At 42.9% G+C, this 24,730-nt stretch overlaps 1 long non-coding RNA gene across 1 annotated transcript in view; it reads left to right on the top strand.

Annotated features, from left to right (window-relative positions):
* Positions 1-24,730, top strand: part of LOC136790166 (uncharacterized) — a 45,981-nt gene that overhangs the window by 326 nt on the left and 20,925 nt on the right. The window lies entirely within an intron of this gene.

Genomic DNA, 24,730 nt, shown 5'->3' with positions numbered 1-24,730 from the left:
TCCTTCTTTTGCAGCTATGTATATACAGGTAGGTAAACACAGTGGTTAGCAGTATGCACTCAGAGTGGCACATATGAGCAGAAACTTCAGAGTTCACAATATGAAATTACAGTCCCTAAGGCTGCTTCTGCTGTGCATTATATTGTATTATCTGAGAAACTAAAGCAGGCATGTCATGAGATATATCTGTGATGAATATGAGCAATCCGTGTGAGAGAACCTCATGGAGACAAAGCTTCAGTCTTTCATATTCTCATATTTGCCCTTAGCCTTGAATCATAAACCTGGGTGTTCTCCCAACTTAAATTTCTTATGAGACAGATGTTTGCAAGCTTGATGATGATTTAACAAAGTGATTTTGTGAGTGTATTTTTCACCCACTGTATGAGACCTGTTAAAATACTTTCTGACAGGTGAACAGCAGCTAATGTAGCCGTATTCTTCAGAAACAGATGATCAGGTGTGCTCTGGTGAAGAAGCCTGTAAAGTTAACTGCTGTGCGTAGCTGTTCATGCCATTGAAAGATGTATTAGCTGCTCTTTTCTCTACCATTGATGTAATCTCTTGAGAAAAAAGGTCTGCCAGAGGGAATGGCACTGCAAGCTAAATCAAGAGCCACGTTAAAGTTGTAATCAAGCTTTTCCCCCGCCAGACTCTGTTTAACTAAGTAGCTCATGGGAGAGGTTTATTTGGCATTTATAGTGAGCTCAAGTGGGACAATGGGCTTGTGTGGTGAAGGATTAAGAGGAAAAGACCAAGGCAGTCTTTCTACCATTGTGCTTCTTTCTAAACTGAAGAACGAAATGGTACATCAAATACTTCCCTTCTTGTACTTCTGTAAATCACAAAATCACATTCTCTCCTCCCCTATCCCCCCTCAGTTTTCCTTTACTTCATCTCAGGGCACTTTCCTTTCAAACTACAAAGCATTATTTATATACTTCTGTGATTTCCAACCTTTCCTTTAAAGTTTGTTTCCAGGGATTACAAAACGAGCAAGCCCTACAAAAATAGTTTAAGAAAGTTGTAAGCACACTAATCTGCCCCCTGTTACAAAAGAGAGGTGATTGAAATGAAACAGAGATGTGTATAGGGCTCACTCTTTCAGGGCTGATAATGAGATGAAAAAGAAAAAAAAAAAAGATAAATAAATGCTCCTTAATTAAGCACCTGTTATGTTCCATCATGATCAGTGCTGAATGGGACAAAAATTCCAAATGACAGTGACATTTTTCATGGTTTGGAAAAGACAGCCTTTCTACTCACCCTTTGCCTAAAAAATACAACGGGGCTGGTTTTGGTTTGCTAGTAGGTATTTTAAAATCAGTTTGGGAAAAGTTATTCCATGAGGTGAAAATCCTGTTTGAAGTCAACGCTGTTCATCTGAAGAAACATCCGTCACAAGACATGAAAAGAATGATTTCTTTGTGACTGGGAAATCAATGAGACATCTGTTTTAATGTACAACCCAGAAATAATGCATCTAGTTCAAAAGGGAATCATAAAGAAAGCTGCTTTTTGTCTCTCCTCTCCGGAGTGTTTGGGATGGGATTCAGAAAGGTATTTTGCATCAGCAGAACTTCTTGAGTTTGAGTCCTCAGCTCTGTGGTGGAAACGGATCTTTTGGGAACTCTCTAGGGCTAGAGGAGCTGCGGGAATTCATGCGTCCCGACCTCATGAAAGAGTCCCATTTGGGGCTGCAATCTGCTCCTGTTTTCGGGCAGCAGATTAATCGTGTGGCTGACCCTGCCCTAGTCTTGGTGGGGAGTGGGAGCTGGAGCCCATGGAGCCCCTGGGATGCCTGGCAGGAGGTCAAAGCACCAGCTCACCCCCTGCTTTCTCTCCCTGAAAAATCTGTGCCTGGGCTGTGGGCTCCCTGTCCAGACAGGCAGTTGCAGACACCTCTGCACATGGTATGACTGCGGTGGTTTGTCCTGCTTGCTTTTTCTCCATGCCCTGAAGCCCCTGGAAACTGTTCGTAGTCCCTGTCTCTTGTCTTTCAAATGCATATGTAATAGATTTAGGCTTTACCTTCCAGACTGTTCGCTGCAGCCTTTAGCTTTCCAGACCGGTAATGTTGTGGGAAGCAGCAGAGAGAAGTTTAATAACAGTACACATCTTATGCTGGAAGGATCCTCCCCACAAAGCCTAGATACCCTGAATGAGGCCTAGCCCCTTATTTGTAAGGCTTTTTGAGGACGAGAAGAAATTCTAAATCAAGGACTCGATTACCTCGAGGCACTTCAGACTGGTAGTATTTTATAGCTCCCTGGAGCAGATGCATTGTATAAGACACAAAACCGAGAGGAACCCCCAGGCAGGAGGTAACCAGCTTGTGGGAGCTCCGCTGGTGTGTGCAGTACGGAGTCTCCTTATGGCAAAAATGGCCTTGCAGAGGTCTTTTTTTTTTTTTTTTTCCCCCAAGGGAAGGAGAGAATAGCATGGGGATGTGCAGCTCTGGCAATGTTTGAAATCTGAGATCAATGGTTGCCCTGGAAACAATATGCTGAAAATCCAAAAAACCTCCTGGCAGCTCGTGGGTGGAGTGAAAACAGTCCTTGGGGTTGTGTGTGCAGTTGCAGCAAGCTGTGCTCAGCGAGGGGAAGGACAGCTACTGAGGGGACACACGCACGTGTCCTCTGGGGAGCCACCTTATCTCCTGTTCACACAGAGAGCTGCCGAAAATGACTTTGTTTAGGGCATGCTTTCCTCTGGGAAGTCAGCAGAATGAATGTATTTTTGTTCCTGTCAGCACAATCCTGTGGAAAAAAAGACTGTGGAGAGATGCACAGAACAATAAAGCAAATCACCAAAGGTGTGAAAGCTGTGCTGTACCAGAGACAGCAAAACACCCCTTACTGATCTTGCTGAATAAAATTCTGGCATTGCAATCTCCAACCTGTCTTGTTACAGGACAACATCCAGGTCCCAATCCTTCCCATGCCCCGATTTCCTATTTACCTGTATTGAGGATTGTTGCAGTCAGAGGATTATGGATTGCCTGCTGAAGCTGACCCATGGGACACCGTGGGCAGGAGCCATGTAGCTGTGCCTGGTGTACGAGGACCTCGGGGGTCTAATTTCCATGCTAGCTGCTACCTGTGGGAAAGCTTGTGATGACACTTTCCTGGTGCACTCCTCAGGCTTCAGTGAGTTGTACTTCAGGGTTTCCCTGAGCCAGCAATACATGTCTTAACATCTGACAGCTCACGAAAGATTTTTCTTCCATGAATCAGTCTAATTATGTCTTGTAACAATGTAAATTGACATCCACAATGCTGCCTGACAATGTTTCTCTCATATAAGCATACGATGCTTTAAAAGATAACCTCCCTTTCTCTACTGAGATACTACCACCTGATAAATCTTTTGTTGCCTTGATTTCTGATACTGGAAATAATGAACTTTTTGGTCATATTCTCCTTTCCACTTGTAATTTCATCATTTGTCTCTTTTCTGAGACTAACAGTTCTAGAATTCTGAATTACCTTTTGTACAGAAGTTGCTTCTTGCCTTTTGTCATCCTTGTTGCTGTTTTGCATATCCTTTCTAGTTTTGTTGTGCCCATTTTGTGATGGTGGGATGAAAAATGTATTCAGTATTCAACGTGTAGGTGCACAAAGACTCCTGCAATCTGGGGACTGGTATAACAACAATATAGATGTATAACGATATGTTCTGCTCTGATGTCTACCCCTTACCTAGTAATTCCTGGCCTTTGATTCCCTTTTTTGATGGCTATCAGGTGGATGGAATTATCTGTTGTAATCCCCAAATCTTGTCCCTAAGTGGTAATAGTCCAGGTTAAGTTAGGATTTGTATGGCCCATGTGAATTTGTTTACACTGGATTTCCTTTGCTGTCCTGTCACCCAGCCAGTTTTATGACATCCTTGTGCAGCTCCTCACTGTCAGCCTCATCTTTGCTCTGAATGCCTTTGAAACCACAATAGTCTCATTCCATTTTACAGAGTGAGGATGTGCTGGTGGATATGCTGGGTGGTTTATTCCTCCCATGTTTCCTGTCTCTGAAACAGTTCTCCATGGGAATACATCTTTTCTTATCATACTTACCCCACCCAGACACTCAGTTTCTTTAAGAGCCTTGAGTGAGAGGCCTTTTGAAAATCCAGACTGACCAGATCTCCCCTGGTCCACACACTTGTTGAGACCTTCCAGGAGTTACAACAGGATGATGATGTGACTTACCTCTATAAAAGCTGCATGGACCCTTCCCAGCTCATCATAGGAGAGTTTTTAACAACCTGTATGTGTATCTGTGTACGGGATGTCCTACAGCATTAAAATTTGTCTATGCTCCTTTCAAGCACTGATACCAGGAAGCTCTATAGATGACACAGAGGAAATCATATTATTATGCAAAGCAACCCATGTGTGTAAACCAAATCATGCTTTCTCATTTTTTATTCTCGATTCACCATGGATACTAGATAAGGTATGAGAGGGCAATAATTTTGCAAACAATGTTAGAAAAAAAATTGCAAAAACACTGTTGGCGTTAAAAACCTAAACACTGAAGACTAGAATCTGGTGTAACTTGTGAATACATCTCATTCAGCTTTCCTTTCCTTTCTTCTCGGGTCCTTTCCTTTCCCTTTCCTTGTTCCTTGCCGGGACGGTCCGTGCCGTTCCTTTCCTTTCCTTTCCTTTCCTTTCCTTTCCTTGCCTGTTCCTTTCCCTTTCCTTTCCTTTCCTTTCCTTTCCTTTCCTTTCCTTTCTTTCCTTTCCTTCCTTTCCCTTGCCCAATTCCCTTCCCGTGCCCCTTCCCTTCCCTTCCCTTTCCCTTCTTCCTTCCTCCCTTCCCTTCCCTTCCCTTCCCTCCCTTCCCTTCCCTTCCCTTCCCTTCCCATCCCTCCCTTCCCGTCCCTTCCGCCCTTCCCTTCCTTCCCTTCCCTTCCCTTCCCTTCCCTTCCCTTCCCTTCCTTCCCTTCCTTCCCTTCCCTTCCTTCCCTTCCCTTCCCTTCCCTTCCCTTCCCTTCCCTTCCTTCCCTTCCCTTCCTTCCTTCCTTCCTTCCCTTCCTTCCTTCCCTTCCCTTCCTTCCTTCCTTCCCTTCCCTTCCTTCCTTCCTTCCCTTCCCTTCCCTTCCCTTCCCTTCCTTCCCTTCCTTCCTTCCCTTCCTTCCCTTCCCTTCCTTCCTTCCCTTCCCTTCCCTTCCCTTCCTTCCCTTCCCTTCCTTCCTTCCCCCTTCCCTTCCCCTTCCTTCCCTCCCTCCCCTCCCTTCCCTCCCTTCCTTCCCTCCCCTTCCCCTTCCCTTCCCTTCCCTTCCTTCCCTTCCTTCCCTTCCCTTCCCCTTCCCCTTCCCCCTTCCCCTTCCCCTTCCTTCCCTTCCTTCCCCTTCCCTTCCTTCCCTTCCTTCCCTTCCCTTCCCTTCCTTCCTTCCCTTCCCTTCCTTCCCTTCCCTTCCTTCCTTCCTTCCTTCCCTTCCTTCCTTCCCTTCCTTCCTTCCTTCCTTCCCTTCCTTCCTTCCCTTCCCTTCCTTCCTTCCTTCCTTCCTTCCCTTCCTTCCTTCCTTCCTTCCCTTCCTTCCCTTCCTTCCCTTCCTTCCCTTCCTTCCTTCCCTTCCTTCCTTCCTTCCCTTCCTTCCTTCCCTTCCCTTCCTTCCTTCCTTCCCTTCCTTCCCTTCCCCCTTCCTTCCTTCCTTCCCTTCCTTCCCTTCCTTCCTTCCTTCCTTCCCTTCCTTCCTTCCCTTCCCTTCCTTCCTTCCTTCCTTCCCTTCCTTCCCTTCCCTTCCTTCCTTCCTTCCTTCCTTCCTTCCTTCCCTTCCCTTCCTTCCCTTCCTTCCTTCCTTCCTTCCTTCCCTTCCTTCCTTCCTTCCCTTCCTTCCCTTCCTTCCTTCCTTCCTTCCTTCCTTCCTTCCTTCCCTTCCTTCCTTCCTTCCCTTCCTTCCCTTCCTTCCTTCCTTCCCTTCCTTCCTTCCCTTCCTTCCTTCCTTCCTTCCCTTCCTTCCTTCCCTTCCTTCCTTCCTTCCCTTCCCTTCCTTCCTTCCTTCCTTCCTTCCCTTCCTTCCTTCCCTTCCTTCCTTCCTTCCTTCCCTTCCCTTCCCTTCCCTTCCCTTCCCTTCCCCTTCCCTTCCCTTCCTTCCTTCCCTTCCCTTCCCTTCCCCTTCCCCTTCCCCTTCCTTCCCTTCCCTTCCCTTCCTTCCTTCCTTCCTTCCTTCCTTCCCTTTCCCTTCCTTCCTTCCTTCCTTCCCTTCCTTCCTTCCCTTCCTTCCTTCCTTCCCTTTCCTTCCTTCCTTCCCTTTTCCTTCCCTTTCCTTCCCTTTCCTTCCTCCCTTCCTTCCTTCCTTTCCTTCCTTTCCTTCCTTTCCTTCCTTCCTTCCTTCCTTCCTTTCCTTCCTTCCTTCCTTCCCTTCCTTCCTTTCCTTCCCTTTCCTTCCCTTCCTTCCTTCCTTTCCTTCCTTCCTTCCCTTCCTTCCTTTCCTTCCTTTCCTTCCCTTTCCTTCCCTTTTCCTTCCCTTTCCTTCCTTTCCTTCCTTCCCTTCCTTCCTTCCCTTTCCTTCCTTTCCTTCCCTTTTCCTTCCTTTCCTTCCTTCCTTCCTTTCCCTTCCCTTTCCTTCCTTTCCTTCCTTTCCTTCCCTTTCCTTCCCTTTCCTTCCTTCCTTCCTTCCCTTCCTTTCCTTCCTTCCTTCCTTCCTTTTCCTTCCCTTTCCTTCCTTTCCTTCCCTTTCCCTTCCCTTTCCCTTCCCTTTCCCTTCCTTTCCTTCCCTTTCCCTTCCTTTCCCTTCCCTTTCCTTCCTTTCCTTCCCTTTCCCTTCCCTTTCCTTCCTTTCCTTCCTTTCCTTCCTTTCCTTCCCTTTCCTTCCTTTCCTTCCCTTTCCTTCCCTTTCCTTCCCTTTCCTTCCCTTTCCTTCCTTTCCCTTCCCTTTCCTTCCTTTCCCTTCCCTTTCCTTCCCTTTCCTTCCTTTCCTTCCTTTCCTTCCCTTTCCTTCCCTTTCCTTTCCCTTTTTCCTTCCCTTTCCTTCCTTTCCTTCCTTTCCTTCCTTTCCTTCCTTTCCTTCCTTTCCTTCCTTTCCTTCCTTTCCTTCCCTTTCCTTCCCTTTTCCCTTCCCTTTCCTTCCTTCCTTTCCTTCCTTTCCTTCCTTTCCTTCCTTTCCTTCCTTTCCTTCCTTTCCTTCCTTTCCCTTCCTTTCCTTCCTTTCCTTCCCTTTCCTTCCTTTCCTTCCTTCCCTTTCCCTTTCCTTCCTTCCTTCCTTCCTTTCCTTCCTTTCCTTCCTTTCCTTCCCTTTCCTTCCTTTCCCTTCCTTTCCTTCCTTTCCTTCCTTTCCTTCCCTTTCCTTCCTTCCCTTTCCTTCCTTTCCTTCCCTTTCCCTTCCCTTTCCTTCCCTTTCCTTCCTTTCCTTCCCTTTCCTTCCTTTCCTTCCCTTTCCTTCCTTTCCTTCCCTTTCCTTCCTTTCCTTCCTTTCCTTCCTTTCCTTCCCTTTCCTTCCTTTTCCTTCCCTTTCCCTTCCCTTTCCCTTCCTTTCCTTCCTTTCCTTCCCTTTCCCTTCCTTTCCTTCCTTTCCTTCCTTTCCCTTCCTTTCCTTCCTTCCCTTTCCTTCCTTTCCTTCCTTTCCCTTCCTTTTCCCTTCCTTTCCTTCCTTTCCTTCCTTTCCTTCCTTTCCTTCCTTTCCTTCCTTTCCTTCCTTTCCCTTCCTTTCCCTTCCCTTTCCTTCCTTTTCCTTCCTTTCCTTCCTTTCCTTCCTTTCCTTCCCTTTCCCTTCCTTTTCCCTTCCCTTTCCCTTCCTTTCCCTTCCTTTCCTTCCCTTTTCCTTCCCTTTCCTTCCTTTCCTTCCTTTCCTTCCCTTTCCTTCCCTTTCCTTCCCTTTCCTTCCTTTCCCTTCCCTTTCCCTTCCTTTCCTTCCTTTCCTTCCTTTCCTTCCTTTCCCTTCCCTTTCCTTCCTTTCCCTTCCCTTTCCTTCCCTTTCCCTTCCTTTCCTTCCTTTCCCTTCCTTTCCTTCCTTTCCCTTTCCCTTCCCTTTCCCTTCCCTTTCCCTTCCCTTCCCCCTTTCCCTTCCCTTTCCCTTCCCTTCCCCTTCCCTTTCCCTTCCCTTCCCTTCCCTTCCTCCTTTCCCTTCCCTTTCCCTTCCCTTTCCCTTCCCTTCCTTCCCTCCCTTCCCTTTCCTTCCCTTTCCCTTCCCTTTCCCTTCCCTTTCCCTTCCCTTTCCCTTCCCTTTCCCTTCCCTTTCCCTTCCCTTTCCCTTCCCTTTCCCTTCCCTTTCCCTTCCCTTTCCCTTCCTTTCCCTCCATTCCTCCCTTTCCCTTCCCTTTCCCTTCCCTTTCCCTCCTTCCTCCTTCCTTCCCTTTCCCTTCCCTTTCCCTTCCTTCCTTCCCTTTCCTTCCCTTCCCTCCCCCTTCCCTTCCCCCTTCCCTTTCCCTTTCCCTTTCCTTCCTTTCCCTTCCCTTTCCCTTCCCTTTCCCTTCCCTTTCCCTTCCCTTTCCCTTCCCTTTCCCTTCCCTTTCCCTTCCCTTTCCCTTCCCTTTCCCTTCCTTCCCTTCCCTTTCCCTTCCCTTTCCCTTCCCTTTCCCTTCCCTTTCCCTTCCCTTTCCCTTCCCTTTCCCTTCCCTTTCCCTTCCCTTTCCCTTCCCTTTCCCTTCCCTTTCCCTTCCCTTTCCCTTCCCTTTCCCTTCCCTTTCCCTTCCCTTTCCTTCCCTTTCCCTTCCCTTTCCCTTCCCTTTCCCTTCCCTTTCCCTTCCCTTTCCCTTCCCTTTCCCTTCCCTTTCCCTTCCCTTTCCCTTCCCTTTCCCTTCCCTTTCCCTTCCCTTTCCCTTCCCTTTCCCTTCCCTTTCCCTTCCCTTTCCCTTCCTTTCCCTTCCCTTTCCCTTCCCTTTCCCTTCCCTTTCCCTTCCCTTTCCCTTCCCTTTCCCTTCCCTTTCCCTTCCCTTTCCCTTCCCTTTCCCTTCCCTTTCCCTTCCCTTTCCCTTCCCTTTCCCTTCCCTTTCCCTCCTTTCCCTTCCCTTTCCCTTCCCTTTCCCTTCCCTTTCCCTTCCCTTTCCCTTCCCTTTCCCTTCCCTTTCCCTTCCCTTTCCCTTCCCTTTCCCTTCCCTTTCCCTTCCCTTTCCCTTCCCTTTCCCTTCCCTTTCCCTTCCCTTTCCCTTCCCTTTCCCTTCCCTTTCCCTTCCCTTTCCCTTCCCTTTCCCTTCCCTTTCCCTTCCCTTTCCCTTCCCTTTCCCTTCCCTTTCCCTTCCCTTTCCCTTCCCTTTCCCTTCCCTTTCCCTTCCCTTTCCCTTCCCTTTCCCTTCCCTTTCCCTTCCCTTTCCCTTCCCTTTCCCTTCCCTTTCCCTTCCCTTTCCCTTCCCTTTCCCTTCCCTTTCCCTTCCCTTTCCCTTCCCTTTCCCTTCCCTTTCCCTTCCCTTTCCCTTCCCTTTCCCTTCCCTTTCCCTTCCCTTTCCCTTCCCTTTCCCTTCCCTTTCCCTTCCCTTTCCTTCCCTTTCCCTTCCCTTTCCCTTCCCTTTCCCTTCCCTTTCCCTTCCCTTTCCCTTCCCTTTCCCTTCCCTTTCCCTTCCCTTTCCCTTCCCTTTCCCTTCCCTTTCCCTTCCCTTTCCCTTCCCTTTCCCTTCCCTTTCCCTTCCCTTTCCCTTCCTTTCCCTTCCCTTTCCCTTCCCTTTCCCTTCCCTTTCCCTTCCCTTTCCCTTCCCTTTCCTTCCCTTCCCTTCCCTTCCCTTCCCTTCCCTTCCCTTCCCTTCCCTTCCCTTCCCTTCCCTTCCCTTCCCTTCCCTTCCCTTCCCTTCCCTTCCCTTCCCTTCCCTTCCCTTCCCTTCCCTTCCCTTCCCTTCCCTTCCCTTCCCTTCCCTTCCCTTCCCTTCCCTTCCCTTCCCTTCCCTTCCCTTCCCTTCCCTTCCCCTCCCTTCCCTTCCCTTCCCCTTCCCTTCCCCTTCCCCTTCCCCTTCCCCTTCCCCTTCCCCTTCCCCTTCCCCTTCCCCTTCCCTTCCCCTTCCCCTTCCCCTTCCCCTTCCCCTTCCCCTTCCCCTTCCCCTTCCCCTTCCCCTTCCCCTTCCCCTTCCCCTTCCCCTTCCCCTTCCCCTTCCCCTTCTCCTTCCCCTCTCCCCTTCCCCTCTCCCCTTCCCCTCTCCCCTTCCCCTCTCCTCTTCCCCTCTCCTCTTCCTTTCCTTTTTAGTGAAACTTGTAAGTAATCTTTAAGCTTTAATGGAAGTAAAGAATGGTAATGGGGCCACCATTGAAATATTAGCTGAGAAATGCAAGACTTGAGGGGAGATTTAACTCTTACAGAACAAACATGCAATTTTTATGTTTGCTCAGTTCTTTCCTGCAGAGACTTCCTGAAGCAACTGAAAAAAAATTCTTACAAATTAAAAACTGTTATTCTTTCTTGTTTCAGTATTTCCATACTCTGTTATTATTAAAAAGTAGCATCCTGCCTTGATTTGTCATCTTTTTGGAAAAAAAAAAAAAGAAGAAAAAAAAAAGTATAACCAAAGCAAATAATACTTCCCTGGATTTACAGACTCCCTTAAAACCTAATCTTTATTTGGCTTTGCTTTTTCTGTGGACCTGGGTAAAATATAGACTACACTAAGAAGAGTCTGTTTATGTGATACCTCAGAGACTTCCTTGATGTGTGTGAAAATGATCTCTGTGCCAAGGATACACAAACCTATGCGGAGATGAAATAGGCAGGAAAAAAAAAAAGTTGAGTGATTTAAACTCAGCGAGGAAGAGTGATGTGCATAGGAACATTAGCTTGTGCCTTGAATGCTACAGAGAGATGCAATGCAATTTAACCTCTTGCCATTGATCCTTCACTGCTTGGTGAATCTGTCAGCTGGGAAAGATGGAATAAATCTGATACGAAATTCACAATGCACTCAAATGTGCACGGAAAACACACTTTATGGAAATACATGTATCTAGCCTTATTTATATATATATTTTTATTCCTGCATACAACTCATCCTGCTGAATTCAAAATACCTCCTGTGAGTAAAGCTATATATACGTGTGTGCACATCTGCAGAATCCAGACTTACTCGCTGACTTTGTTCTACAGAACCTAGCTAGTATTTCTAAACGTGTCCTGTTTGTGTTGTTTCTTCTTCTTTTTTTTTTTTTTAAAAACAGAAAATCATAATCTATTATTTATATTCTGTGAGGTATTATATTTGCATTCCCCCACCACACATTTTATTGACTGCAGTGATTGCTTCAAGGAGAGTGTATGCTCCCTTATTTTTCAGCAGAGCTTGGCTTGGATGGAGCATCTGGTTTTCAGTGCAGCCGTGCTTCTTACCCAGTTTTCCAGCTGAGCTGAGTGAGGTGTAAGAAAGTTAAAAGTTAGGCCCAATATCATGGAACAGGTTGAAGGTTCAAAGAGGATTAAAGCCATGGGCATTTAGATCCTGGAATTGTTTGACTAAGCCTCATTTAACAAAATGAATCTGAGATCCTTCAAACTGAGGGCAATCTGAAATACAGATTTGAGCACAGGTCTGAATGGCTTTGATTAGATTTCTGTAAGAGCATCTAAGCCAGAAGACTCCTCTCCCTGCTCTGAATGGGGATGACTTCTCAGTATCCAGTTCAAACATGCCACTTCTGCGGGCGCTAGGTTTTACTTTACACCCAAAATACCCATGGGAATAAAGTAAATGTAAACTTTAGCTTGCCTTTTCTTGGGGCTTCTTGGCAGAGAGTTCAGAAGGGAATTCTTTCTGGAGGATTGTTCTCACCGGCCTCTCTAATTTACAGGGTTAACAGGTTGCATTAACCCTTTGTGGAGTGTACAGTGTCTTCACATTTGCTGGTGGGGTGTTTCACTAGGATAATGTTGGTGTCCTTTTACATGGCAAAACCAGAACTCTGCTCAATAAGAAAGACGACAGAATTAAATAGCAGTTAAACCAGCAGGATTCTGCTGACAGCCTTTTTCCAATTAAATTTAGTAAAATGTAAGAAAAAAATCTCTACCTTTAAAAAGCATATAAAGATCAAAGCCGCCTTACAGTAAGATTCACTTTATGGATTAATCCTCTTAAGATTTTAGAGTCATTAAACATCCTTTGCATCCTTTGTAGTAAAAATACAATTTTCTGATATAATCCATGGAAGCATTTGCAACATCTTAGTTTTGAAACCAGAATGTTTTATTTGCTTCCTCTCTAGTCTCATCTGAAATTTGCAGAGGTGTCTATGGTCTTTGCCTCTGTGGTAGTAGCTGTTCTCCCAGCTGCAGACTTTGCTGTAACAAATGCTATACAAGCAATGAGGTATGCTGCCATATGCTCCATAAACACTACAAAAAAAGTAAGGTACGGTGCCCTCCAGTAGTTGTCATCTCTTGCTGGATGCCTGCATGTGCACATAACACGACAGCATGCTCTTCAGTTCTCGAATGAACCCTCGTTCATGGGTTCGTTTTCATCGCATGTGTTTATTTGTAGGAGTGAGGCCTCCTAAGGAGCTTGCTAGCAATTCCTTTTGGCTTTTGTTGAATAGCGAAACATTTGCAACAAATGAACTTTTATTCTTGGAAAACATATACTTTGCCATCTTCAGTCTGTCCTATTCTTGCATTGTACGCTCCTGTGACTCTATAGGGAAGATGTCTTTGGGGTTGGTCGAAAAGAATATTAATAAATGAATGAGCTATAAATAAACAAAGGGAGACCGCTGAAAGAGGAGTGAAGCTGTTTAAATGAGTAGGACACCAAAGTAGCATAATTGTTTCCGGGAATAAGCCCTTATTACAAAATACTTAACTTTTTCCACATTTCAACTTCTGGATATAATTGTCCTTTAACACAAATTTTAGTTCAGAATACAGCATGAACTCATGTGGTTTCATCTAAAGTGCTGTGGATTTCGTTTGCTTCATGATTTTTCTTTTTGCAAATTGTTATTTATTACCATATGGACACTATAGAAATACATTTTAAATGTATTTATTCAAACTATTCAAACTTAAATTAAAAAATGGAAAATTCATCCTAGCACAGCCTATCACTGTAGCTTCACAGAGTCTTGATCATGTTGAATCAATGTATGGTGGATTTTTTTTTTTTAAATGAATTTAGGTGGCTGTCTTAAAGCAATTCTGAATGAAGTTAGTCAATCTGAAATATTAATGATTATATAATTGAACCTGCATGTCCTAACTTCAGAAAAATTTTTGGCATGAAATGCAGAAAACCAACTTTATGTATTACATCTTTCACTTATATATACTGTACCACATAAGAAAAATCAATTCTGTCCATATTAATTTGGCCTGCGGAAGGCCTCAGTTTGGCAGCATACTTAATCTAATTTGCCAGCTTTATAACATACTGAGTTCAGTTATATTTTTTTTCTTAGTACATATTAGGCTAGGATGCCAATTTATTAGGAAGAACACAAAAGTATTGGACTACAATGGACTTTCTGAGTCACTAAGAAGTGCATATTGCAATTAGTTATTACGGATTTGGGGTCAGAGTCAGGATATAGCTTCTCTATTCTTTAGAAAAAAATATTTTAGTTCCCCTATAAAATAGTTTAGTTTATTTTTAGCTTAATATATGATTATTTTACAGCTTTTGCTGATCTTATACTGATCTTGTCTTGCAGTTTAATTAATTTCTATCATTATTGGCATTGAAGTTCCCTGTTAGTTTTTACTGATAACATTTACATCTGCTTTCAACCTCCTTTCTGTAGGGTATACAAATCAAATTGTCTTAGCCTCATCCATCCTAGCAATCCACACCTGTTTCAATATGTGTTTTCATGCATGACTAGGACTATATGGTATTACAGAGGTGGTTTCATAAAAAGTGTTGTATAATGAAGTCTGTGTTTCTGCTGGATAGGGAAATAATTTTGCCTCCATATACATTTAGGGCCACATTTTTCTTTCGCAGTGACATCATAGGTGTGGTTTTTGGTCCTCCTGTTAATGATTGACTCGTCCTTTCTTCTGCTCCTCATCAAACTAAGGAAACCCCAGCCTATGGCAAAAAATCTTATGCTTGGCACTGCTGAATGCTAATGTCATCTGGTTCATCTCAATGTCCAGTCAGAAAAACAGGGAATTGCCTCCTGTCTCCTGCCACTAAAACCTGCCAGCAGTCTCAATAGTACTGGTGAGTATCCACCAGTACTGAAGAGGATCCACCATTACAATCACTGGCAACTTCTAGCTTCATATCAAGCCACACATTATTTATGACATACACATATTGCAGACAGTGCACATAACACACTGTTTAGGTACACCACTCCTTGACACTCCAGCTGTCCTCTTGATTAATGGGTCATTCTGACATTGCTTTTTACACCAAAGGCATAAAGGAAAATTTATAGTTTCTTGAAGGACTCTGAGACAACCTCCCCTCTCAACCAATTGTTTTGTTGTCAGCACATCCCTCCCTGTAGATAGTTTCTTACCATCTTACAATTGTTGAATTCAATTCCCATTTTATACAGCATAGTCTTTTCCCATATGACACTGTATAAAGAACTTTAATGAAGTCCAGATATATTAAAAGTGGTTCATTTCTCTTGTTTGAAAATCTATTATTCTCAAACATTCAATCTTTGGTAAGCCCATCTTACTTTATACCCCCAAATTTCCATTTTCTTCCATGTCTTCAATTTCTTTCTTACCTTCTAAGTGTGTGCTAAAACCTTGGATGAGGTTTTGTAGTTCAAAAGTCTTTAATTATCTAGATCATTTTCTCTTTTGACAAGGTATTCCGTCTGGTATTTGCCAACCATATAGACTCAGTATGTCTTATTTTGAATTATATGGCAAATAGGATCAAAAACCAAAGTACTCACCGAATCCCAAAGTAAAATAATACACCCAACCTGGAACCATGAAAAGACAAGCTGGACTTAGGAGGGGACTTAGAGAGGCTCACATTATAAGATATTTCTGTAATAACCAATATGAAGACATACATACTTTAACTATCTAAACCTAATAACTATCTAAACCTGGGCAAACCTCATATGATAAAGAAAACAAAGACAGAAGAAAGACACTGATTGCAGAACCTGAGAGATGACATTCTTTAGCAAGCTTCTTGCTGATATAAATGCAATTGTGTTCGCTGAAATTCAGAAAGTGCTCATCTAACCTGAGTAATTGTTAGCTGTGCAGCCCCAAGATCTGTATGTCCTCTTCTATGTTCTCGTAATATTCCCACCCTATTTTTAACTCATTGGCCGGTTTCAACCAAACTGGAAAAGTCAGTAGTAATCAGAAAGCTTTTACCTCCCTGGAATTTTGAAGAGATGGAGGAGAGAGAGACGTCAGCATTGTTGCTTAGGGAAAAGTCAGAATACTTACATCGGTACCACAGATAAAGATATCTTGAAAATCCAGTGATGAGCAGAGTTTAAAGTGAACCTTGCATTGGACAATGTGGGTCTTGTATTGTACAAGGAGGAATCCAAATATCGGATTATGTATTACTACTCTTTCTGTCCATGAAACAACTAGTTTAAAACTGGTAATTGAGCCTGACTTTTGCATTTACCTTCGGGCACTCTCTACATTGTACAGATACCTCCTGTCAAGTGACCATCCTTGAGAAAGGCTCTATTCAGGGTCATGGGATTGCAGACTTCAGCCCAGTAAGTGTCCCAAGGTTTTCTTGATAATAAGACAAGGTTTTCCAGATGGTAGCTGAGCTAAGATTAAAAAATAAAATAAAAAAAATCTTCTAATGGCCTTCAGCTCTCAGGTTCTTTCTGCCTTTGTTTGATGTTGTCTGGAACATTCATCTGGATAATGTAATTCTGCTGTTCTTCCATGCACAGCTATGCAGTAGAACAATTGTCTCAGGAATAAACAAAATCATGTATGTCTTTGTTTTTAACAGCTGTCAGGTTATACCTCCATGCTTCAGTGGTCATATTAACAACAGGTTATGTGGTTAAATTGTCTCATTTCTATTGCTTCACAGTTATAATATGCCAAACACTTAGGGGAAAAAAAGCCAACACTTTTTTTTTTCTTTGTTGCAATTGTGAGACAGGATTTTTCTTTTCCTATTCATCCTGGAAAAGAATATTTTTTCCACTCCTGTTGGCTATGCCTATGGCATTTACTCTTAAGCATTTAATATCTTCTTTTCTTATGTAGCATGCCACGTCTCAAGTTATCAGACATTTGGCAGAAGTGTGAGTCTGTAAAATCTTCCCATAAGCTTCTTATCTTCTCATTCCTGTTTTTTTTTTTTTTTCATTTGTTCTTGGCTTAAATTTTTCCTTATTGTAGACAAATACTCCATAATAACTGTGATTTGTGGCTAGGAGGTCTCTGCCATTAATTTTGAATGAAAAAGGCTGTACAACTGTTTTTCTGGTTGGAGGTAGGAACTTAACGGAATGATCGAGTTAGCCAAGAGGATGCTTGGAGAATGGGTTTAGATAAATGGCCTGAGGGAATGGGATTGAATTCATTAGCTTCAAATTCAATAGTATAGTACTAGTTACTATTACAAATTTGGGGCAGTATATTTAAACAAGAACTACACAAACAGGGTAGGAAGAACTGGCTAGACAGCAGTTCTTGCAGAAGAAGTAACTAAGGATTGTTTTGTATCATGATTTGTATAGAGAGTCACAATTGCCACATTTTTTTCAAAAAAGATTTCATACTTTTGTTTTTAAACTAGTTTTTGCCTGGAAGAAGTGTGAAGAAAATTCCTGCTCTGTTCCAAAAGAGTTAAGACTCAGCTAGAGTACTGTGTTTGCTTTTGGGCCTTTCACCTAAACAAAAAAGATAGAATTTCAGGAAAAAAAAAAAAAGACCAAATTGAAAAACAAACCAAACAAAAAACCCAACACTGAAATATATGAGTTACAAAAAAAGTTGGAAAAACTGCGATTATTTAGCTTAAAGAAATGGAAGCTGAGAAGAGATGTGACTACCATTTTCAGGTATTTAACACTAGCTCTGAGAAGAAAGGAATACATTTTTCTACAAGTCTCTGTTGAATAGGGGCAAGCTATGAAGAGTTTAAAACTGAAGCAACAAAGATAGAGGCTAGATAATAGAAAAAACTTTCTAACAGAAAGGATAGTGAAGTGATGGAATTAATTGCCTTGGGAGCACTAGAATAAAGTCTGGATCAAGAATAGACAAATATCAGTCAGGAGTGACATGGAGAGGGTCTCAGAGACAGAAGGTGAACCTGATTATCACCTGAGGTTCCTTTCAGGCCTGCCAGTCACTGTGGCTTAGCTGTCTTATAAAATACTGGTTTTAACATAACCCTCTATTACTGCACTGAAATATGTACTTCTAGAGTTAAATAGGTATTTTAAGATCACAGCTGGTTTAGTTAAATATGCATCATTTCTAGGTTAAATGTTGTTGAGTTCAGAGAAAAAATACTATCATGAAAAACATGAAATGAGCCAAATTAAGAATGCGTATCAATGTTGAAGCATGCGTAACAATTGTGTGGCATCTTCTGCCTGATTTGCAGATGGCATATAGTGTTTGTAACTTGGTTTACAGATCGAGGCATTGTTTTCAGATTTTTGAGCAGCTGAATGAAGTTCCATTGAAGAGTACTCTTGGTTTCCCCAAGACTGCAAGCAGGACTCAGGACTAGCAATCCTTTTATTGCTGATAGCCATATTAAACAAAAGAGTTGATAGAAAAATCTTCTAATATTTACTATATTTACATTTTATTCAAGGACTTCTATCTAGCTCAAAAATTAATAATAACCTTCAGGAAAGTATTTTATCCCTACGTCAGACAGGGTGATATTGCAAAAGAAAAGAAAGTAGAGTCTAGCTTTGACCTTGAGATCCAGATGAAATTTCTCTCTCTGATATATTTCTGTTCTGTCCCAGTTAGACCAATGTTTAGAGAAACACTGCTACATTGTATTCGCTTCCTTTATTTGATGACTCCTAAAAGTCATCAGGAATAATTGCTTACATTGCTTCTGTCTGATGAGGATGTGGCTCAAAATTTATATTTATTAACAGAAATGAAAATGAAATGAAAATAAAACAGGAATACTGTAGAACAGCTACACAAATGCACTATTATTCCTACACACTATTAACAGCTGAAAAAGCACTGCTCTCACTGTGTTAGGTTTTCAGTGGCTGTAGATATTTTTTCACTCTTACGAGATTTGCCATTCACTGTCCTGCACTCAAACAAAAGTCTCTGGGTTTGAGTTGCCTCTGACTTTCCCTGCTGTCTGTTTGAAGTAACCTTGTTGGAAGCTGTGGAGTTCTGGCTAAAAAAAAACACACAATATTTGAACATAGCTATGGCAGAGCTGGATTCTGAAATTTCGTGTGTAAGTGAAACTGATTTCAGTTCATAAAACATCAAAGAAGTTGAAAAGAGATAGGCAGAGGAACACTGCTTGCTTCTGAATATGAGTAACTGCTTTTGGAGCTCATATGCCATTTGACAGTGTACAATTGTTGGAAAGGAGAGTGTGTTAGTGGATGATTTGTTTATATTGGTTTTAGTGGAAAAGCATTTGTTTATGTTCACTATAAACTCTGGAAGAACTTTGGCTGTAGTAATCAGCCAGACCAATAGTGGGTTGCCAGGTCATGGTAGAAAAATTTTATAAAGCTGCCTAGTATGAGAATTGCCCTTTCCATCTTTCCGTTCTCCTCCCAGACCAGGATATATGGTATTTCTCTCACAGTCCCTTATAGATTTTTTCACTCTTTCTGGGTTATTTCTGTGCTGAGGAACATTGCAGGCCCTGCCAACACCTCTGTAAGTTATTTCATCCTGTTGTGCTGTCTTCTTGACATCTCATGACACGTTCATTCAGTAAATCCTTTGATCCTCTTTCACCCTCTCTTTATAGTGATGTATCTATTAAGACTTCCTAAGGCACTTTTTTTTTTCCCTAGTAAAAAAGACTGTAACCCCTTTTCTACTGGATTCAGCAGTTTTGTTTCTGCAGGGCTGAAACTGTCAGCACATAGTGCAGGCACAACCAGAAGGACATGCCACGAACTGCCCAAATCCACCAGCTGGGATTCCAGAGGAACAGTGGTGATTTGGGCTTGTGGGATGCACTGCAGGAGAAAGTCCGACACACATTTAGCATAACGCACGACCTGCTGGTATGTTTGGCAAGGACTTCCCAGGCTTGGGTGGGAAGGCTCTCTGTTCAGAGGTGTTGGACCCACTGCCAATAGGTTGCTCTATGTACAGGCTGGACATCGTTGTGGGGAGGATTATCTTTCTCCAGAGGTCCTAAAAAGTACTGTTATGAAAGGATTGGTGATGATCTGAGCTGGGGTTTAGGGAAGCAGGTAGAAGCAGAGTGGAGATTCAGGGCTGGGGGAGGGCAGAGAGTGTAGTTTCTAGAAGAAAGTCTATAAAACAGACAGCAAAGTTATGAGCAAAAGCAAAGCTTTGAGTGAATGCCTTTAAGAGAAATGCATGCAAGCTGGTATGGGTGTTTTTTAACAGTATTATGGGTTTACCATACCTGTTAACTTTAGTACAAAGTAGCAGCTGAAATGATTTATATCCAGATGTTTGTGATTAGAGAGGGAACCCTTGGGCTGAAGGGTGGGGTGAGTTTGTGCACACCACTGGATTGTAGTAAGATGGAAAGTAGTTTTGGAGTCTTAGGAGAATCAGGATTGGTCACAGGGTGGGTGACTTCCCATTGTGGGGATTATTAATTTTTCAGAGAAGGCATATCTCAGTTTTGAGATGTGATGTGAATAGAGGCCTACAGCTGACTTAGGCTTTAGACACGTAAGGGACTGGGAGACACAGGGAAGACAGAGTATCATGAGTCTGAGTGAAGGGTGCTCGTCTGCCTATAAAATTAATTGTTTGCTTGTTACTGAAGCACCATTTCTACGGAAAAATATGATGTTTTCACCTCATTCTTTTGAAATCTGCTACTACATCCTTGACTCATGCCCGGACCTTCTTGCCTGTGAGAATCACTGAATGATGTAAAACATGCAAACATGTGCTCCTGGCCATTAGGTCAAGGCTCCTCGTGACATACCAGTGCTCTGCCTGTTGCTGTCATGTGCTTAGCTCTCCCACAGCCTGTGGTGGTTTCATGCTGATAGGCAGCTCATCTCCACCACATTTCTCTCTGTATTGGGTGCACATGGCAAGGTTTTGGTAGCAGGGGGGCTGCAGGGGTGGCCTCTGTGAGCAGAGCCCAGCAGCTGCCCCATGTCAGATCAGAGCCAGCTCCAGCCAGCTCCAAAAGGGACCTGCTGCTGGCCAGAGCTGAGCCAGTGAGTGATGCTGGGTGGGCCTCTGGGAGAGCAGATTGAAGAAAGGGGGAAAAAAAAGCCTGCTGCGCAACAGCAGCTGGGAGAGAGGAGTGAGAAACAGCCCTGCAGACCCCAAGGTGAGTGCAGCAGGAGGGCAGGAGGTGCTCCAGGCATGGAGCAGCAGTTCCCCTGCGGCCTGTGGAGAGGCCCCTGGTGGAGCCACTGGATCTGGCCTGAAGGAGGCTGCCAAAGGGCCATCTTTTTTCTGCATTTCCTTACACTTCGGACATAGCTTAACCACCATGCCTTGCAAAAAAAGCAGATCTGTCAGTCTGCAGCTATTCTGGATATATAAACCTGAGCAAGGCTGCTCAGTGAGAGGCTGGATGCCACTGGAAGCAGACCTCTATCACAGATTCCTTGGCTTTAAGCATGTTTCAGCTTTGACTTTAATGACGTTGCTGTCCCCTGTGATCCTTGCTGTCCACTAGCAGCTGGTTGCAAGGAGGACACTATGGGATACTGTGAAGATATCACACTGATATTTTCTTGTAGTCTTCCTTGATATAACACATCAGGCAGCAGGGCTGAGGGAGCACACCTGCCCTGCAGGTCAAGCCTAGCTGTTTCGTTCTAAGTGGCACCATCTAGAAAGGTCTGGATAATTGTCAAGTGGAAATCCAACTGCCGCCCTGTAATTTAAAAAGAAACAAAAAAACAAACAAACAAACAAAAAACACAACAAACTTTTGTCCTCCCACTCCATTTATTCTGTGTTTTGTTTGTCTTGTTATAAACCTGGATGATGAGCTCTTCCTGAATGTCAAGGAAATACTTTCTTATCCTACGGTTGGAGGTTTTCCTGTTTTCCTGTTCATTTTGTTCTTCACTGGGGTGCCTGGTTATCATTTTATACAAATTGGCACTGGTTAAAAAGAGAGGAAACTTCAGTATCAGTCAAGTAGGTGGACCAGGATTGTTAATTTAAACTTTGCTGTTGTGATACTTGACAGACCACCTCTTCTTATTTCCTGTCACCAATGTGAAGGTTTTTGAAATTCCCCTCTCCCTGATAGGAACTATACTATCAATATGTAAGGAACCAGGGTTTTTATGTATTTTCAAGCGTTGCAGTTGGAACAGCTGAGTCATAAATATTCTTGAAAATCTCACCCTGTTTGGAGACTGCATTGCAAAACATGGCTGAAAAGTGAAATGGTATTTCCAAAATGATCAACCTTTTGCAGACAAAGATTCGTTTAAGCAGTGTTATACTTGTATCAACAAGCAAAACCACCTTTTGTTGTGCAACAGCACAAACACTTCTTTTCGTGGTCCTAATTATGTAGATGGCATTTCCTTTGAAATGGTCTCATGCAAGCACTTAGGAAGAAAAAGAAGAGCTTGCCTCTGTGACTGAACTTGTTCTCCTTGACAAATGTGCACCTGATTCTTACTCTCAAGTTCTGATGAAGCCTTTTGTTGTCATCAAACCCTTGACCTTCTGCCCCAGCAAGAGAGGCAAAGTGTGCATTCAGTGATCATGGTGAAGATGAATGTGTTGGAAAGTTTTGATTACTGATTTCCTATTTTAAGTCCAGATTGTGCTTTGTTGGCTCTTCTGGGTTATTTCTCTCACAGTAAGGGACAAAGATTTAAGGGGTGCCTGTTTAGTTTTCCTTTTCCTTTAACAATACAGAATGTCAGCTTGGCCTAAGTAGGTGCACATGTCACCAGCCCCATGGCACTGTACTGAATAAAAAACCCAACCATCACCCTTCCTACAAATACTTGAATATTTAAGTGGACTTAAGGGAAGGGAAACAATAAATGAAATACTTCTAGAATATGAAACTGGTCTGCTATTGGCTCATGTAAAGTTTAGAAATAAAAACATCTTTAAAAGTCTACTCTTCAATTTTTAATGTTTAATTTTAACCTTAGCACTGTTAGGGGATTCCCATTTCTAGGTATTTTCCTTGTGTACATGACAGCTTTGTAGCAAAAGGCCAATTATATGTCATCTTAAATCCCATTATTATTCCCACTAATCCAATTAGCTTTTCATTAGATGTCTTAATCTAAATATATCACATTCTGAATTCAATTACCTTAAGTCTTTTCCCCTCCCACTGTAAGGTATTCTTGTATTTTAAATGCCTCTGCTCCTGTCTACACGATAAGCTTGCAGAGGCAAGTACTATTCATTGTTCTGTATTTAAGGTATTACCATGCTATTATACCCAATACCTTTTAACTTGTTGTTTATTAAAATGATCTGTATTAAAATAATGATTTAGAATAATGCTGTGTACTTACATGGAAAACACTTTGAAGCTAGGACTTAGCGCTCAAAAGTTGGAAAGTACTTTACTCTGCATATAGTCTATATGCAGTACTTGTTCACCAAAAACCTCGTCCAGTGAAAAAAAAAATAAGTCTGTGGCTTGCTTTAATGGAATCAAGACTATTTGAAATCTTGAAGTTGTGCACGCACTTACATGCTTGCTGAGTTAAGTGCCAAGGATTTACCCTGCATCTTAGTTGTAAGAGTGTCAGTATCCAGTCCTAACCTATGGTCTGATGATGTTGTGGCCTTGTGCCTGAGGTCTGTCTCACAACGCTGAGTAGTCTAGCTGAAACTAGCACATTACTTAGGTTGTCAGTACTTAGGGGATGAGTCGCTGATGGTCCCAATCCTGTCAACACTTCTGTATGTGTTTAATTTGGGATTACTGGTGAATTTACAATGAAGTGCATATGCAGGAGCTGGAAGGATTTGATGTCTTCATTTGTAGCTACTAAGAGAGATTTTTTAATATACCTATTGTACTTTAAGATTATTATTATCATTTTCAGTAATCAAGATGTTTACTACAATCAGCAAACATTTGCTGAAACTAGGACACTACTTTTGAGCAGTAACCAAAATTCTTGCAAGTGCTGGTACTATTTATTTTTTCTACAACCAACATATTTCAAGAACCCCTGTCATACCAAATGTTTCACCTCGAGCTAGTGCACCAGGCTGAACCTCAGATGCATACTTTTAGAGACAGTGGACGTGTACTTCCCATGAGCTATTATTTTCCCACTTAAACATGAAACATTCTTGGTAACAGGAATTTCTGGAAGAAATTCTTTACTATGAGGGTGGTGAAGCCCTGGCACAGGCTGCCCAGAGAAGCTGTGGATGCCCCATCCCTGGAGGTGTTCAAGGCCAGGCTGGGTGGGGCTTTGGGCAACCTGGTCTGGTGGGAGGTGTCCCTGCCCATGGCAGGGGGTTGGGACTGGGTGGTCTTTAAGGTCCCCTCCAACCAAAATCATTCTGTGATGCTGTGATTCTGTGAACAGCCCTTAGACAATCCTGATGCAGTTTGATTAGCTTGGTAAGTGCCCTTATTTACCTAATACTTTCTGATTGCTGACCTTCTTTGTAGATAAACAATGGAGATTAAATTTAGAGGTGTTAATGCTTTGAACTTGTTAGGTTGAATGCGGGATTTTGTGCTATTGTTTTTGCATGTTTATTATTATTTTGACAGATGTCGCCACATACTCTTTCACCTACTTTCTGTCTTGTAAAGCCACCTTTATCAGATGAAGCTGTCTTTACACGGCACCCACTCTTCAGAAACCTGGAGAAGCCTATTGCTGAGAAATCTCTTGAATTCATCGCATGACATTATTTCCACTCTACCTTTCTAAAAGTTTTTTTTTTTTTTTTCCAAAATAAGAGCAGTTTGTGGTTAATATTTTGTTAAACACAGTCCTCCAGCTTTTGCAGATTGTGATTTTGGGCAGTATTTTCCCCTATTGTGTTTCCTCTCTAGTTGCTGCAACTGAGTCTGAGTAATTCAACCTCTTGTCATGGGTTATGTCCTTCACTGCCAGAATGAGTGGTGATGACATGAGGATTGTGGTACATGATTAAGTGGGGTGTGTGATGATCATTATGAATTATAAAAAAAAAAAAAAAAAGGGGTGGGGGTGGGGGAAGCACAACTGGCTTTGATGGAGGCTGCTAATGTGTTGTGTTGGGAGATTTGCATAGAAGTCCTATTGGTTTGGGCTTTATTTGGTCTGAAAAGAGAATAAATTATGTTGGCTTTTCTTCTTTCTCTCTCTCTCTCTCTCTCTTTTTTTTTTTTTTTTTTTTTATGCTCTGTGGTGCCGTTCAGATCACTGGTAAGTTCTGAAGCTCACCCTCTGGCAGAGGATCTTTGTAGGGAAGCTGGGGTCTGACATGGTTTGGTTCCTACCATTGGTATGTACCTTGGACTGATGGGAGCGAAGGGAGCACTGGGGCGCCTGTGCCTTCAGCTGCTCACCTGCAGCCCAGTCCTGCCATGACAGCTCACAGCTGCTCTGCTGTGTGCTGTGGTTTCCACCTACCTGGAATGGTTGGGCTCAGCTAGTAAAGACAGAGGTGTTTTTTCACAAATGGGAGCTATGGAGAGCCTGTGTGGCTTACTGAAAAGTTTTCCTGTGCTTCATTCTTTTGGCTTTGACTAAAATTATTATTACTTTTTTTTTTC

The sequence above is a fragment of the Anser cygnoides genome, chromosome 2 (assembly GCF_040182565.1).
Source record: "Anser cygnoides isolate HZ-2024a breed goose chromosome 2, Taihu_goose_T2T_genome, whole genome shotgun sequence".
Classification (NCBI taxonomy): domain Eukaryota; kingdom Metazoa; phylum Chordata; class Aves; order Anseriformes; family Anatidae; genus Anser; species Anser cygnoides.
The sequence above is the reverse complement of the archived record's forward strand: the minus strand, read 5'-3'. Positions and strand labels throughout refer to the sequence as shown.